We start from the raw sequence: 16,536 nt of genomic DNA on the forward strand, positions 1-16,536 counted from the left end.
TAGACTCGGGGGAACTTGAGCTTTCTTGGGTCATGCTTCCGGAAGGTACAAAGAATGAATTATCTGAAAAAAAATAAAGAAGACACAAGTCTCCTTCAGTGCTCCCTATAGCTTCCCACTCCTGGCGCAGAAGAAGATCATAAAACATCCAGGGATCAGCAAACAGTCGGCTGTGCCTGATGCACAGCGCACTTACACAGACGCCTTGCATCATGATTCTTCCCTGAGCCGCACAGGCTTCCTCTTGCGTCTAACCTACTTACACATGAAGGTTGTTGTGGAGATAAAACAGCCTAATGTGCATATGAGTGCTTCAAAAAGTATAAAGCGCTATATAAATGTGCGGCGTTCTTGTAAAAGGGGGGGCTTAAAGCTATAGCATAAAAAAGACTTGTTATAAAATAAAAGTGACTCTACTCACTTATTTTTATGAGGCACTTTTCTCTCTTTGGAAAAATATAATTTACTAATTCAAGAGAGGGCTATTAATTTCTCAGTCCTTCACAGCCATTAAAGCGGGATGATGACTTCAATTCAGTTTACAAATGGAGTGGGCATACTGCAGGGGAATGCTGCTCTCAGGTTACATATAAATGGAATTAAATTAAATTAATGAAAAGAGAAGAAAGGCATGTGTAGATCAACAACTAACTCATCTCCTACGAGGCCCAGTCAATGTCTAAAGTAAGATACTAGTTGAAATACATTAACTACATCATCTCTCCTTTTTCAAGCTTTTTTATGTGATATTTGGAATTATTTTTAAAATGCTGTTAGTAATATTCATGGTGCAACTCTCTTTGTTATGCTCAGTGGTACACAAAATACCAAAGAATGAGAGAGAGAGAAAGAGAGAGAGAGAAGAAGAAGAAGAAGAAGAAGAAGAAGAAGAAGAAGAAGAAGAGGAAGAGGAAGAGGAAGAGGAAGAGGAAGAGGAAGAGGAAGAGGAAGAGGAAGAGGAAGAGGAAGAGGAAGAAGAAGAAGAAGAAGAAGAGAGCCTGATTTGGTGCAGGTGTAACATTCAAAGTCATGTCCTTGATGACATTCTTCCTCCAGATAAACCCCACCTTTCAAAGTTGCCACTCCCCCCCCCCACCAATAGTGCCATCAGGTTGAGGGCCAAATGTTCAATATGTGAATGAATATGCATTTTATGTTCAAACTATTATGAATCAAATAATCTCCAGATTTTTTTAGTTCAATGGAATGTTGCAAGCCCCGATATACCGATCATGGAAGAGACTCTATGCCTTCCCAGGGTTTTCAAGATCCCCAGTACACATGATATAACTACAGAAAATTCCTCCGCCTGAGCAATAGAAACTAACCCCATGGCAACAGGTACATGTGAGTCAGCTTTGTCACCATAACAAATACCCAAGAGAACAAGGCTTTCCTTTGCCTCTTTAGAGTTTAATCCACTATTGGTAAACAAAACCACTTACCTGATAGCCAGGAAGCAAATATATGCAAAGGGGGGATGGGATTCTCTTGTTCCCTTCAGGAGCATGCTCACAATGACCCAATGACCTCCTCCCAGGTACCATCTTACAGCTTCTACCACCTTTCAGTAACAATTCTTGTGAGGATCAGCCTTCTGAGAGATGCTTAGGATTCTGACTACATCAAGACAGTTCTAAATAGATGGTGACGTTCTGTTTGCTTTCCATTTTAGGTTACTAGTCTATTGTTATTTTATAATTTCCAAAATACAAGAGACTCAAAGTCTGTAATCTAAGAAAAGGAAGGCTGTTCTTTGTCAGTTGCACCTTCTTTGGTTTTGTTTCCATCTGATGTTTACTGTGGACAACACATCACCTACACTGGAGGGGACAGGGTTCTCTGAAGAGGCCCAGGGAAGGGTGCGAAGCTCTGTGACTTGGCTTTCTTCTGTGTGAAAAATGGATCGTACTTCATTCCTGGGTGCTGCGTGCTGCTTGTCGAGTTCATGTTTGGAGAGGGGGTAGTAACGCAATACCTCCAATGCAGCCTCTCAGCTGCTCCGCTCTACAGCGTTCCTCCCTCCATACGTCAAGTTGCCTCTGAAGGTGAATTCCAGTACTACAGGCATTGAACACTTCCCAGGAAATGGCCGCTTTCATGGATCATTTGTAGGGCTGTAAGGAAGACACTACCTCAGTTTTCTGGTGCATCAACAAAATGACATATCCCCAGATATGACATCCAAGGGGACTAAATTGATGAAGAGAAATTACCAAAAGGTGAGGTTGTGTATTAAGGTCACTGACATCCAACTTCTGAAAAACGGGTGGAGGAAAATGTGGCTTAACAGTTGGGATGACAATCAGTCTGTATGCTAAAGACACAGCTAAAGAGAGAACTGCCTAGTGGCCTAAATTAAAACAAAACATAATTTAAGTCACTGAAGAGATGCAATTATAAAAACAGCACTTTTTTTGGGGGGGGGTCTCCATAACACATTTGTCTGGAATGGTTCCCAATGCATTCCCACCTAATCAGACATACTTGGGAGGATTTTTGTCAGGCAGTTCTGGGTACCAAGAATCTGTAGGAAAAGACAGAGAAGACATTACAGAAGCTGCAGCTGCCACTGACTGTGTAGCAAGTCAGTGCTAAGCCTTTGTACAAATCATTTCACCCGTCCCTCACGCCAGCTACGAGAAGTAGCACGCTCACCCTCAGGCACGGGGTAGTAAATGCCCTTCTCATAACCCCTCAGTTAGCAATTGCTGAGGCTTGTTTTGACCAGGGATGGATAACCCCATTGCTGCCAGCCACCAGGAGGTTTTCTGTTCTGCTATTGACTATTGTAGACACTGCAGACTCACAGAAGACAGTAAGGAAACCAGGGGTCATCTGGCCTGGAGTTAAGAAGCTTCCAGGGGAAGGCTGATGAAAGCTCCCATACACGTGAATATTCGTGAAGATCAGCAGATAAGGCAATGAAACTGTATTGGCATTTTTATTAAACATTAAGTGACCTGTCCCAGAACAAAAGAAGGCAAGAGACAGAGATGGAGGAACGGGTTGGAGGGAGAATGAAAGGGAGGAAGGACATACTGTACATATTCTATCAATATGTGCAGACATGAAAGCTAACTGGGCTGGCTTTAGCATCTATCAGGTTCGTAGTAGTTTCAGAACCTGGAGGAAGTGATTTAAAGGGCCAGGCTCAAGCTCTTCTTGAAGGGACAGAAAGGATTTGAGTCAGAGAGGCCATGATAACTGGGCTATTGTATTGGCCCCCAGTCACAGCGGTTAGAAGTACTCCAGGCATTACGATTCATCCAAGCAAGTTTGGCCCCTATGTCTCCCCGCTGTCCTCAGCTGCGGGGGGAGGGTCCGTGTTGAACTGTGTGGTTGATAGACGGGTGGGAGCAGGTGCCAAGTGGTTTTGAGAGTTGTCTGTAGTGGTTCTTAGAAGCACTAGGCAGCTTCCCTGATGGCATGCCAGGCCGTTAACCAACACATTTACCAGAAAGCGGCATTACCTTTGGATTTTGCTGAACCAACGACTATTTAAGAAGGCTTCCTTCACTTTTCCAAAGACAAGTCTGGTTTCTGGAAACAGACAGTTTTTATAAAATCTGTCTCTAGCCTCAGCAGGAAGCCATCGCTAAGCAGGATAACTGTGGCCACTCTCATTTTTGAAAGCAGAAGTGAGTCAGCTTGTCTGCTTGGTTCAACTGTGTTGTCCAGGTCTCTTTTTATTCCTATTGATTTTTATTGGAGTTGTACGTAGCTCGCTTTGGTAAAAATGCTCACACATGTCAACAAGAAAGACTCTCAGTGTCCTTAGTGTTTCATTTGAGCATGAGATAAATCCCTTGGTTTCATAACACTTTTTTTTAGTCTGATAACTCTTTTAAATGATGGTAATTTTTTTCTCATTAATATCATGTTTCAGCTTTCCCACTGAATTGTCTAAGGCTTTTAGCAGCCAGGAAGCTTACAAGTGCTTAGAGAGTACAAAATGGTGGATTAGAAACTGCAAAACATGCGCAAACTTACCAAAAATAGAAAAATTCACATCTACTAAAATTTTTCAGAAGTCTGATAATGTCCAAAGGTTTATAGCAAGCAAGTGAATATACAATTAAGAAAAAGTCCTTTGGGAGCTTGTAAGATTGCTCAGCACAGGAAGGCATTGTCTCCAATCCTTACCTCCTGAGTTCAATTCCTAAGAGCCCATGGTAGAAGGAGAGAACTGACTCCCACAAATCGCTCTATGATTGTCAGAAACATATCACGTCAAGTATGTACCACACACACACACACACACACACACACACACACACACACACACACATCCCAGATAAAAAATGTAAATTTTAAATTTAAAATCAAAAACAACTTATAGAGTTACAGAGAAATTTTATGTTACTCTCAACTACTCTTGCCTCTCCCAGGAGTGTCATTGACTGTGTGGTTGAAATAGAAACAGCCTAGTTCCCTCTTCCCTTCTTCGAATCCAAGGGGAAAAAGCAGACCTTTCAAAAACAATATAATGCATATCAATAGTAACTTGTCTGAGAGATACTTGAAATATTCATAAGGGATGTCCACCTCTGCTTTTCTAATTCAGAACTCTGGAGGAAAGGGATTAGATCTACCTGGGAAAGCAACAACCACTTGGGCAAAGGGATTTAATATATCAAACCAGCTAAAATCTAGAGATGAAGATGGCCTAAAAATCATTGAAATGTTAAGGCATGCAAATGCAGTGGTTGGAGGGAAACTTAGAAGTCTAAGAGACCAGGTGAAGTGCATGCTGGGAAAACCCCACAAAAGCTTTTAAATTTTTAGTTGGCTTGATTTCTCATCTTGGAAAAAGTAGAAGTAGAATTGTTGATTGTCCCAGAACTTAATCAGTCTGTAGAGACCAAGAGAGCTTGTTGCTACTCAAGGGAATCTCTTCCAAATACTCTATAATCTTGAATAAAAATATTTATGTACAAGAATAGATGAGAAGATAAAATGCATCAGTATAAAGAGAATCAAAAACACACAAATGGAGAAGGCTGGGGATTCTCATACATTTAAAGGAACAGTAACAATGAAGCACAAGTTAATCTTCCCTTATCAGTAATTGCTTTCAATGTAAAAGGATTAAACTCTACAATGAAAAGGAAAACAGAGCTCAGAATAAACAAGAAGCAAAAATAAAACAAACCTAACCTAACTTCATAGTGCCTACAAAAGATGCAATTTAAACCTAAAGAAATGTTGACACTGAGATAATATAAACAGCTAGTTCTTGCAAAAAGAAATTGATGTGGTAATGCTATCAGAAAGAATTTAGTTTAATAAAAAAGGGAAGAAGTAAAAGAAATTACATACTAGGAAGAGGATTAAGTCATTATGAAAATACACCGATTACCAACATGTACTCACTAAACAGCGAAGGCCCAGTACAACAAGCAAGCACTGTAAAAACTAGATGGAGAAGAGGTTCTATAGCTAATAGTTGGAAACTTCTACACCTAACCTTCAATGAATATCCCTCTTTCCTTTCTGCCAATCAAGGAAATCCCTTTACACCCTGCTTCTCTTATCTTCCTGTTTCCTTTTATTTCACATTTGTGCATTTTCTACATTTCTTCTCGTCACTACTATGATTATGTTCAATCTATTGCATCCCCTAAATTCTTACAAATGAATTATATTGGAGCAGTTCCAGGAGCACTTGAAAATTAATGTATCTTGTTCACATTGGTAGAATGGTTTACGCTTCTCTATTAAATACAATATCCTTCCATTCCACCTCTCTTTATAGATATCTATTGGAAAATACAAAGAACTAGACATACAGTACAAATTCTACATTCTCCCAAAACCTCTTCCTTTCACTCTCTTGAGTAGATTGACATGGAGAAAGTACAAAGATTTGCATCACTGACAGTGGGCAAAGAAGGCCTTTTCCTGGTAAGGCTGATTTTCCTGCTAAGGAGGATGTGGAGTCATCTACTGAAGCCCAAAACAAGTTTGGTCATTGTAGATGGATGATAAAGGCGCGGGGTAGGGGGGTGTTTCACCAAATGTAGTTATGTGAAAACAACTGAGACTAGTGCTGAGGGTAGCTGGAGTTCCGGAATGATGGTTCTGTCTTTAATAAAGCAAATTTTAATACAACATGCTTACTGTCCCAACTATGTTACTCAGTTGGAAGTCATTCTTCTAGATGAAACTTCTCAAATGACTTGAGTCTTTTTTCATGATTTTACTTACTGTATGTCCCCATACACTTAAAAAAAAACTGGGCTGTATAGAATATCAAGTATTCTCTTCTTTCTTTCTTTTTCTTTTTTATAGCTTTGCTGGCAAATACATGCTGATTTCTGTGAGGGCCTTTTGGGATAGTTACTATTACATTGTTACAGCATTTTAGAATAGTTACTATGACATTGTTACAGTATTTTGGGACAGTTACTATTACATTGTTACAGAATTTTGGGAGAGTTACTATTACATTGTTACAGAATTTTGGACTAGTTACTATTACATTGTTACAGCATTTTGGGATAGTTACTATCACATTAAGGACGAGAAAGAATTTCCTTATTATAAGAATGTCCTTCTTGGACACCCTCATTATCTTAAAACCTGCTTTTTCTGAAGTCCTATTGTGGTGCCAGCTTGCTTTTGAGTACTATTTTGATTGCTTTCTGTACTGGTATGACAAAAGGCTTGGCAGCAGTGGCTTAATCTGCATGTGTTTTAGCATAAAGTTTCAGGTGATGCGTTCCTTCATGGCAGGGGAGACATGGAGGCTGAATTGGGTCCATCGCTGGATTTTGCATGTGTTCTGTTGTGGCATGCAGATTAGGGAGCAGAGAACTGAGTTCCAGTGAGATACCCTTAAATCTTGACCGGAGGAAGAAACCCCACCATAGTGTTCACAAGGTTTGCACTGGGAAACAGCAAGATAGGAATATTCCGGAAGGCTTCTTCTGTAGGACAGCTGACCAGAGCTTGAAAGAAAGCTTTAGGAATGGGCTTTGGAAGTCTCTGTCTTTAGGGTCTAAAGTGAGTTTTGCTTCACTGTGAATATCAAAGAAGAAAGAATAAATCTAAATGACAGAGACCTTAAAATAGTTTTCTAAAGAGTTATCTGATGGAGAAAAGTTAATAATAGTCCTAAGAATACTGACAGTAACATTAACAGCCATTTTCTGACTCACAGACATCCAAAACATATAAATTGTTTGCAAACACATGGAAAACTTTTAAAACAAGACAAAATAAAATACCTGAACTCTTAAAAAGGATACTGACACATTTAAAATACAACTTAAGTCTGTTTTCTTTAACTGTTTGGAAACAAGGGAAGTGATTTAAAATTAGCACCCAATTATATCGGCATAGGTCCTAAAAAAAAATCAGCATTTTATGTAAATTGTGATCACATGAAAGAAAGTATGGCAACATTTGCCAAGCACTTAAAATGGAATAATTAAAATGTTACAAATCAAAACCAGTAGAATAAAACTGAGCTTTTATGATTTAAAAAAAAGAATATCAAGTATTTAAAATTGTCCCATTTCTGAAGCCTGGATTTCCCTGGGAAGGAGAATTAGAAGAGGTTTTATGAGCGGATTGAGGGTGGGTGAAAAAAACTACTTTAAAGTGTGTGTGGGGTGGGGACATTTTGGTGTCAGGTAAAAACCTGGCTCAAGGGGATCTTCCAGGAAGACATAGACTCCTAGCAACAGTGGATACCTAGCATAAACTGGCCATCTCCTTCCTGTGACCAGATTTCTGCCTAACCAATTGGCATCAGAGAGGCACCATCCTGCAATTGAAGGAAACAGATGCACACCCATGGCCAAACGTTAGTCAGACTTCAGGAAATCCTGAAGAAGGTGGAGAGAAAGGATTGTAGGAGCCAAAGAGGTCAAGGACATAACAAAAAAAATCACACAGAAGCAACTAACCTGGGCTCATTGGTTCGGAGAGACTGAACTGACAAGCAGAGACTGACCTAGGCACTCTGTCTTTATGTCACAATTCTGTAGTTTGGTCCTCTTGTAGGACTCCAAGCAGCAGGAACAGGGGCTGTCTCCAAATCTTATACTGGCTTTTGGCACTCACTCTTCGTACTGGGTGGTCTTTCCCAGCCTTAATACATGGGGAGCTGCTCAGTTGTACTGCAATTGATATAGTGTGTCTTGTTGTTACTCATGGGAGATCTCCCCTTTCCAAAACAGTAAAAGAGAAGTGGACTGAGGGGTATGAGCAGAGGGAGATGGGAGGATGGACTGGGAGAAGAGCAAGGGAGGGGAAACTGCGGCTGGGGTATAAAATTAATTGATTAATTAAAAAATAATAAAATTACCTCATTTCTATATAAAGCTAGAAATTTAAAATAGAATCATTTGCAACATTCCAAAGAACAGAAAGTTGCATGCATCCGGTACTTGGAATAGTTTTATCATTTAATACATTTATCTGAGAGCTTTCTGGCAGACAGAATATGTCGACTGAGGTTTTTGTCCCACCTAGTCCTGAAGTCATTCAGCCCCAAAGAAACACACGGAGGGCTACATTAATTATAAACTGTTTGGCCTAGTAGCTCAAGCTTCTTATTAACTCTTATAACTTATATTAACCCATAATACTTATCTGTGTTAGCCACGTGGCTTGATATCTTTTTGAGGGAGACAGTCACATCTTGCTTGATCTGTATCTGGCTTCCTCTGTGTCTGGGTAACAACTGCAGACTGAAGCTTCCCTCTTCCCAGAATTCTCGTTGCCCTACCTCTACTTCCTGCCTGGTTGCCCTGCCTATACTTCCTGCCTGGCTACTGGCCTATCACTGTTTATTTAAAATACAAGTGACAGGGTACAGTCCCCACAGCAAGAATACACAACATACCTACTGATTTTTATATAATTGGATAGACAGATTTTTGTGAGAGCAAAAGTTATTTATTTTTCTGGTGCTTTGTTTCTCCAATGAAAAAATTGTGTAAAACTTCGTCTGAGGGACATTACATAATGGAATGAGCAATGACTTTACCTCTGATCTTCCAAAAGCACAGAGGACATTTCTTTGAGTATCATTCTACAAAAGCTGGGCGTGTGCTGTCAAATCTCAACTGGCAAAAAGCATTATTTGAGAAAGTGAAGATGTTGTTGTCCTGGTAGCTGCGGTCCAGCTAGTTAATCTAATACAGGACTGGAACCTGGGCATCCAGAGCAGGAGAGTGATGGCTAGGGTCTGTCACCAACCACTATTCTGTAATGTCTCAGCTCTCAAGCTATCGTTTGACAATAGTCAATAGAAGATTAATTTCTTGTTGAATATTCAGTCAGCCACAGGCATAAATGTTAGTTAGTTCTTTAATTTAGGTCACGGATCTTCAGTTATACTTACTATGCTTTTTCCCTTTGAAGAAAAAAGTGCATTATTATTTCTTCTCAGGACTATCAATAATGTTTTATGATCAAATTTTTATTTTTATTTCAAATCTGTTAATTGCATTGTAGTGGTTTTACTTGGTTCCTTTGATCCTTCCTGGGGTTTTAACTTTGCTCATTTTTGTACGTTGGTCTATTTTCTCTATGAATTTTGGTTTCCAGAATGAATTTTCTGCAGATAGACATCACTCTTGTCTTTGACCACCTGTGTGTGCTTTGGGTTATGAGCACCACATTAATCATCTGATAGGTATTTGTAGGCAAGGAGAGTGAGAACTCTGCTTGTGTCTACCATGGACCCATTGACAATTTTTTAAAACATTTCTACGGAGCTTTGGATATTAAAAAAATAAAGATACCACTCCCAGAGATGGGTAGGAACATGCAGAATATGTTTATTGCCCCCTGATAGGAAAATACCATTTTATTTCTTGAGTGTGGGGACTCAAGCTGGCATCACTATACTCTACCCCATTATGCTTAGTGAAGGAGAGCCGTGGATGGAAGACTTGACTGATAGACCCCTCTACAAACGGTTTCCAAAGCGTCACCCCCAGAGGTGTCCTTTCTGCTGTTTCTTTCAGGAATAGTCCATGAGATCATTCTACTGAGAGCTTTGAGAATCCCATCTTCTTTAGTCCAATTGCATGTGACTTCCAACTCTAAGAGAAGCCTTCTTTGTGATTTTGAGGACAGTATTAGTTCTTCGTCGTGTGCCATATGACGTTAATTCTTAAAGTTGGTTTTTTTCATTCATTTATTCGTCTGACAGGGTCTAAGTTGCCCAGATGAACCTAGACTTCACACTTTCCTCTGGCATTTCTAAGTGCTGGGATTTGTGGCATACATCCCTGTGCCCATCTTGAACTGCTTCGCCCAGATGCAGTTAGGTGTTTAGGGGTAGAGTAAGGGCTGTGCTGAACATGCTCCATTGGCCCCCTTTCAACACATTTATGATTTCTGTGGGGATCTGGATATTAGATAAATAAGCATTAGTTTAATGGATACACACACACACACACACACACACACACACACACACAAATATTTCTGATGAGAAGCTTCCAAATCTGATTTTAAACATGACTGGATTCTACTTACAGAGTAACGTAAAGGATTTATTCTATTGATTCATGAAGCTGAAAATGAACAAACCTAACATTTAAATTATGATTTTCTGTAGCTGATATGTCTCTTTCATAGCTCATTGAGTATTTTGTAGAGTATAGCTGCCTGCGCAGAAAAAAAAAATCTTCATTTGGTGGCTTTTATGTGGATCTTTTTATTTAGAAAAACAGTCATCAACTGTTTTTACATCCAAACCTTCTGACAATTAAGTTTTATTTTTCAGATAATCTAAATTCCATTCCTCTCCTGCAGGTACCTCTCATAACAATAATGCTTACAGCAATTTCACCGGGCTTTTACATTTGTAAACTGTAAAGGGCTGTTAAGCGATGACACGCCATTTTAGTTTCACAGGCTGCAATCTCGAGATTTGATAAAGTTCCTGTCTGATCAATTCCAGAGTACAAGACGAAACACCCACATACCTTCGTTGCAGTGGCAGCAGGGAGCTGAGTCCTAGGTTATCAGGTACTTCCAAGAGTGCCCGGGTCACCAACTTAACAACACCGCGCAAGAAGTCGCAGTGCATCGGTTTGTCTACAGCTCGGGAGCCACTACCTTATGATAGTGATTTTTCTGTAGTGTTCAGGGGCTCAAAGCAAAGGTTCTGCCAAGACCAGCAAGCCTGCTAACCCAACTCTGTCCATAGCCCACATCCAGAAATTTCTCTCCAGTCTTTCTCTACTAAGTCCATTTAAACACTCAAATGTACAAGCAAACATCAACATGGGTATGTGAACTAAAGAGATGGCTCTTTTGCCATCCAAGGCTGAGGACCCAAGTTCAGAATCCCTGAGCTCATATAAATCTGGACACAATAGTGTGTGTATATTTAACCCAAATGCTCCAAACATAAGAGGGGAGGCCAGGACAGGAGAGTCAACACGTTTATTCCAACAAACACAGTGCCAATCAGACAAGAGACTCTCTTAGAGAAGGTAGAAGGTTAGGGCCAGTATTTGAGTTTGTCCTGTGACATCTACATATAGGTGATACATGGTACATGTATGCCTCACACAGACACAGACACCTTCCCCCACCCACACATCATACATCAAACATCCACATGGAAAGAGAAAAAAGGACAATAATCACTTTAATGCCTCTTCTTTTTTCCCCATCCCATACACTTAGAACCTGGCAACACTGGTTGTTCATAAGGCAGATATCATGTTAAACAGAACATATGCTTCCAATAACGGCCTCCAATAAAGGGAGGGGTATAGTGCTTTCTTTCAAACACAGGTGACCTAGTCAGCACTTTATAAATGAATAGGGAACTCAGTTTCTTCCTCTCGAAAGTGGAATAGATAATATTAAATATTTGGTGAAGGGCTATTTGGTTGTGAGACTGCATAAATTATACGCCTGATATCAGTATCTGATAATTGCATTTCCAATAGGAATTACAGTTAAGACTCATGCAATATGACATACTTTTGATCATTTTAATTTCCTTTGTGATTGCAGAGAATGGCAATTCTTTGGGGGACTTGACTCCAATTTTCACATTATGAAAGTAAAGTACGGATAATGGAATGCTGCGGAGACGAACAGAGGCTTGATCTCCAATCTCTCGGCTCCCGATTTTCCATCTTGGCAGTGGGAATGCCACCTGTGTTCCCCTCATTATAAAACTTTTAGCAAGGAGCTAATGAAATGCAAAGCTTTCCGTAAGACCAGCACTAGCCTTCCTATCAAATCATCTGAAATATTTATTTGCCCTCTTGAATAATTGATAGGGGCATCAGCTCTCCCGGTCAATTGATTTATTAAGGGACTGTTTGGAATTAAACAGCTTAAAGATATTAGATTTAGCAGTGATCTTGGTTGTTAGCGTATTCATTTACCTACGGGAGCCCCCATTAGATATTGTTAATCCATGACGTTTCCAGTCACGGCCTGGATCTCCTCAAATTGCATTAACGCCAGGCTGTTTAGCCACAGAATAACATGTTTGATTGAGTGCTTGGGTTTGGTGTAATTAGATTTTCCTAGAAAAGGGGGGGACTACTTTAATGCCATGTGCATTAAAGGAGATATGCCATCAGCATTACTGTAATTGGCGAACAGAAGCGCCGGAGACCTGGCCGTGTGTGAATGTTTGTGTTTATGGCTCAGCCGTCCATTCTCCATAGATGGCTCATAATAACCATACTTACTTACATATGCATGACCCTGACCGAGACACAGAAAAAAAGGGAATGACCTCTTTAATAAGCATCTTTAATATTAAAAAAATGTGGAAAATTCTATCCTGAGTAATGGGATCAATTTTTCGTTTGTTAAAACTGCCAATTATTTCTCTTACTGAAAAGGTCATGTGGCTGGTTAATCAATGATGAAAGCAGTACAAGAATGTACATGGGTGTATTCATGTATTTGATTTGCATTTCACTCTAAGATCATCTGCGACCATTTCCAACTCTATTCCTATTAAGGTCCCCAATCACATCAGCAGAACTCTTTCCCAAAGCTCGAGTCTAGAAATTGAATGTCCTTGGTACTGGGGATGCATAAAGGACTTGGAACCATGTCTACCCATGTTTGCCTTTGGATGGATGCATTCCTTAAGGAAGCAGTAATACCGAAGAACACTGCCACCCTATGCATGGTGGGATAATTAAAAAGTGGGAATGGGTTGGTACCAGACAAAGCAAAACGCCAATTCTACTTTCTCATTTTAATTTTCTTTCCTTTTTTACATTCCTCTTATCTCTAAACTTAAGGGGACTTCAAAATGTATGTTTTTGTTCATAATTTAGATCAGGGTGCCTCATTGTCCCCATCTGATGGAGAAGGGTCTTCTTTCTATATGTTACTTTCATTGGTTAATAAAGAAACTGCCTCGGCTTCTGATAGGACAGCAGCTTAGATAGGCAGAGTAGACAGAACAGAATGCTGGGAAGAAGGCAATGAGGCCGTCGCCATGACTCTCCTCTCTGAGACAGACGCAGGTTAGGATCTTACCTGATAAGCCACCACCTCGTGGTGCTACACAGATTACTAAAAATGGGCTAAAGCAAGATATGAAAATTAGCCAATAAGAGGCTAAAACTAATGAGCCAGGCAGTATTTAAAAAAAATACAGTTTCCATGTAATTATTTCAGATAAAGCAAGCCGGATGGCGGGAAGCTGTCCGCTGTTCTTTTTTACACCTATCTCTCTCTCTCTCTGAATGTCATTTTGGATAGACAACAGATTTGCAAAGGCCAGTCCTTCTCCAAATCTACAAGGGGTGGATTACAGGAAAATAGAGCAAAACTGTTATGTGATAGGTATATTGAAGACTCCTACAGAAAGAAGAGAGAGAGAGGTAATGTATCAGGCATGGTGGACATGGGCTAGCTCAGTTCTCACTGTGACCTAGCACTTCTGACTTTGATTGAGGATTTCGAGGTTCCAGAAGTCAAACTACTCCTCTAAGTTCACCAAAGAGCTACCTTCACAACAGTATAGAGCCTTGTTGATGACACTATCGATTATCGGCTGCTTTTTAAAAGAAGTTCCTCTTGCAAAAATAGAATTCTGATCAGATTACCTTTAGTGTTCAGTCAGAGAGCATGATGCCCTAAGCCACCTCCTTGCACAGACTATTAGATGAGTATTTAGGCTAGACAGAAGTTTAAAGAAAGAGATGAGCATTGTGTTCATTGACTGATACTTAAGGGAGGGTAGAGAGAATAAAGAGCCAGCTAGGCAGGGATTTGCTCTTCTCAAACACTAGACGCAGCTGCTAGAATTGAGGAAGCAGGGTCACTATGCATGTCTACAGGGATCCCCTCATCTACAATTTTGCCTTCTAGGACTTGTTCCTGCTCACTTACCATCTGAAAATATCACAGGGAAGAGTCTGAAAATCAAACTTTCTAAACATCAGAGACCTCTTACTTTAACGGGTTCTTATAATTGATCTAGTTTGCTACTTTGTGTTTAATTGGTAAATTAAACTTGGTCACAGGTTTGCATGTAAACAGAACTACAGTATCTTTAGGGTTTGAAACTATCTCTGATTGTAGATATTGCCTATAGGGGGCAAGAATATGTGAGCTGGAGATAATGGGGAGAGCTGTGTGTGAGGAGGTTTGAGTGGCAGTCACGGGATGGAGAATCCTTTTGAAGTTACATTTATGTGGATGGATCCATAGAGATTATGTGGCAAGGTTTCAGGAAGGCTCCCTTTGAAAACTTGCTATACTGGCCACCTCCTGCCTGGACCTACTTTTGTAGAGAAGACAACGTCTGGGGAGAAAGCAAGAGTGACCTGCAGTTCGAGTCAATCCATCCTCCTAGGAACGACAAGGCTCTGTCTGTGCACAGGACTAGTATAAAGTTTAGTACAAAAGAAATCTCCTTTTAACTTGAGGTAGCATTCCAGATTTCCAAGGAAGTATTATAAAAAGCAAAATAATTCCTTGGTTCAGAAAATAAATGTGAGCAGCAAGTCATGTCTGTGACTGCCCATGAGTAATGGGGAAGTCAGGTGAGAGTACAGACTTTATGAAGCTGTTCTAGCACATTAAATTATTACCTTATGATAGCTTGAGTGTTATTTATTGTTTCTCAAACATATGATCTTAATGGAACACATTGTCTCTAATAAGGGTTTGTCTGTAATAATGGTAGGGAACATGGTGTCTATTAATGAATAGTCCTCTTCAAAGAAATGCAAGTCTCTTTCTTGGGAATGACAGGGCATTATAATACAATATTTATATAATTCACTTAAAACATATAGTCATCATATACATAAGCCATTGTTGTCTGTAAATTAAATCTATGACTTTCAAAAACAAAACTATCATATGCTTGTATGTGGATCAGAGAGACAGCTACGAATGACTTCAAGTGTTGCCTGAAATAATTTCTGGCCTCATGAGGAGCTAATGTTTAGAGTAGCATTTACTAGGACAATTCTGCAATAATGAATTTTTGTAAAAATAAATAAAATTAAATTCCCTAGAAGGTTCCTTATAACACACATAGCTTTATGGGGATTTGCCCAGCGTATGTCCTTCTCCTTTGTGATTGTCCCATACATCCTGCACATTATCATCATACAGAGATAGGACAAGCTGTGGTAAGCTCTTGCCCAGATGTTTCTTGGGGACAGAAAAAAATGCAAGCCATCTTGCATTTTTGAGTATCATCTATTGAATGTGGGGTCGGGGAAGTTTTCCTCTGTGAGTGAAAGCACCCAACGCTTTTGAGGACTTTTAAATCCTCAGGTAAACCCCAGTTAAAGATATTCACTGGGCACTGACAAATACATCAGCAGTTATGAGCATCCACACTCACACCAAGGCTTAAGACTAACATCAACAGTAAAACCATGGGCCTCTGACCCTGTACCTGTTCTGATGACTTCCCCTCCCGTTATAAACGCAAAGCGAGGCTCAGGAATAATACATCTCGTAGTGGTCTGTGATTGGTCTATGTGTCCAGATTTCCCTTAACACTGAAGAGATTCAGTAAGGGTCAAAATCCCAAGACGCGGAGGGTTAGCCGGTCAGCTAGAGGCCTCGCTAGCACAGTTTCCTCACGGCTACAGCAGAGATAGCAATGACAGTTAACAGTTTTTCTGTTTCTGTGGCCATTGTCTACCCTTGTTATGATGACAACTCACTGATAGTTCTGAACCAAATAGCAAGAAGCAAGGTCCCTACAGTAATTTGTGCCTACCGTCTACTTGGTCTTTCTACCCAAAGTGCATCCCCTACCTTCTTCCTTTGCTTTTCCTTCACCATTTGGGGTTGCTGTTCACAGTCCAATGTCCTTATCCCTTGTTTCTCTCACATTTCTTATTTCCACCCTTGGGTGTTATTTCCTAACTGGACTGCTCCTAGTATTGGAACCACAGGTGAAGGCCCCTTGTACATGTTGTCAGTTTCCCCAACTTTAACCTGCTTAAGCCAGAGTGGTATACTTATTTGTATTTTGGTAAATAATTTTTGCCTGGAGACCAGAGGCAGAGCTAAAGCCACTAGAGGTCAGGCAATGGTGAC

The sequence above is a fragment of the Myodes glareolus genome, chromosome 24 (genome assembly GCF_982192425.1).
Source record: "Myodes glareolus chromosome 24, mMyoGla1.1, whole genome shotgun sequence".
Classification (NCBI taxonomy): Eukaryota; Metazoa; Chordata; class Mammalia; order Rodentia; family Cricetidae; genus Myodes; species Myodes glareolus.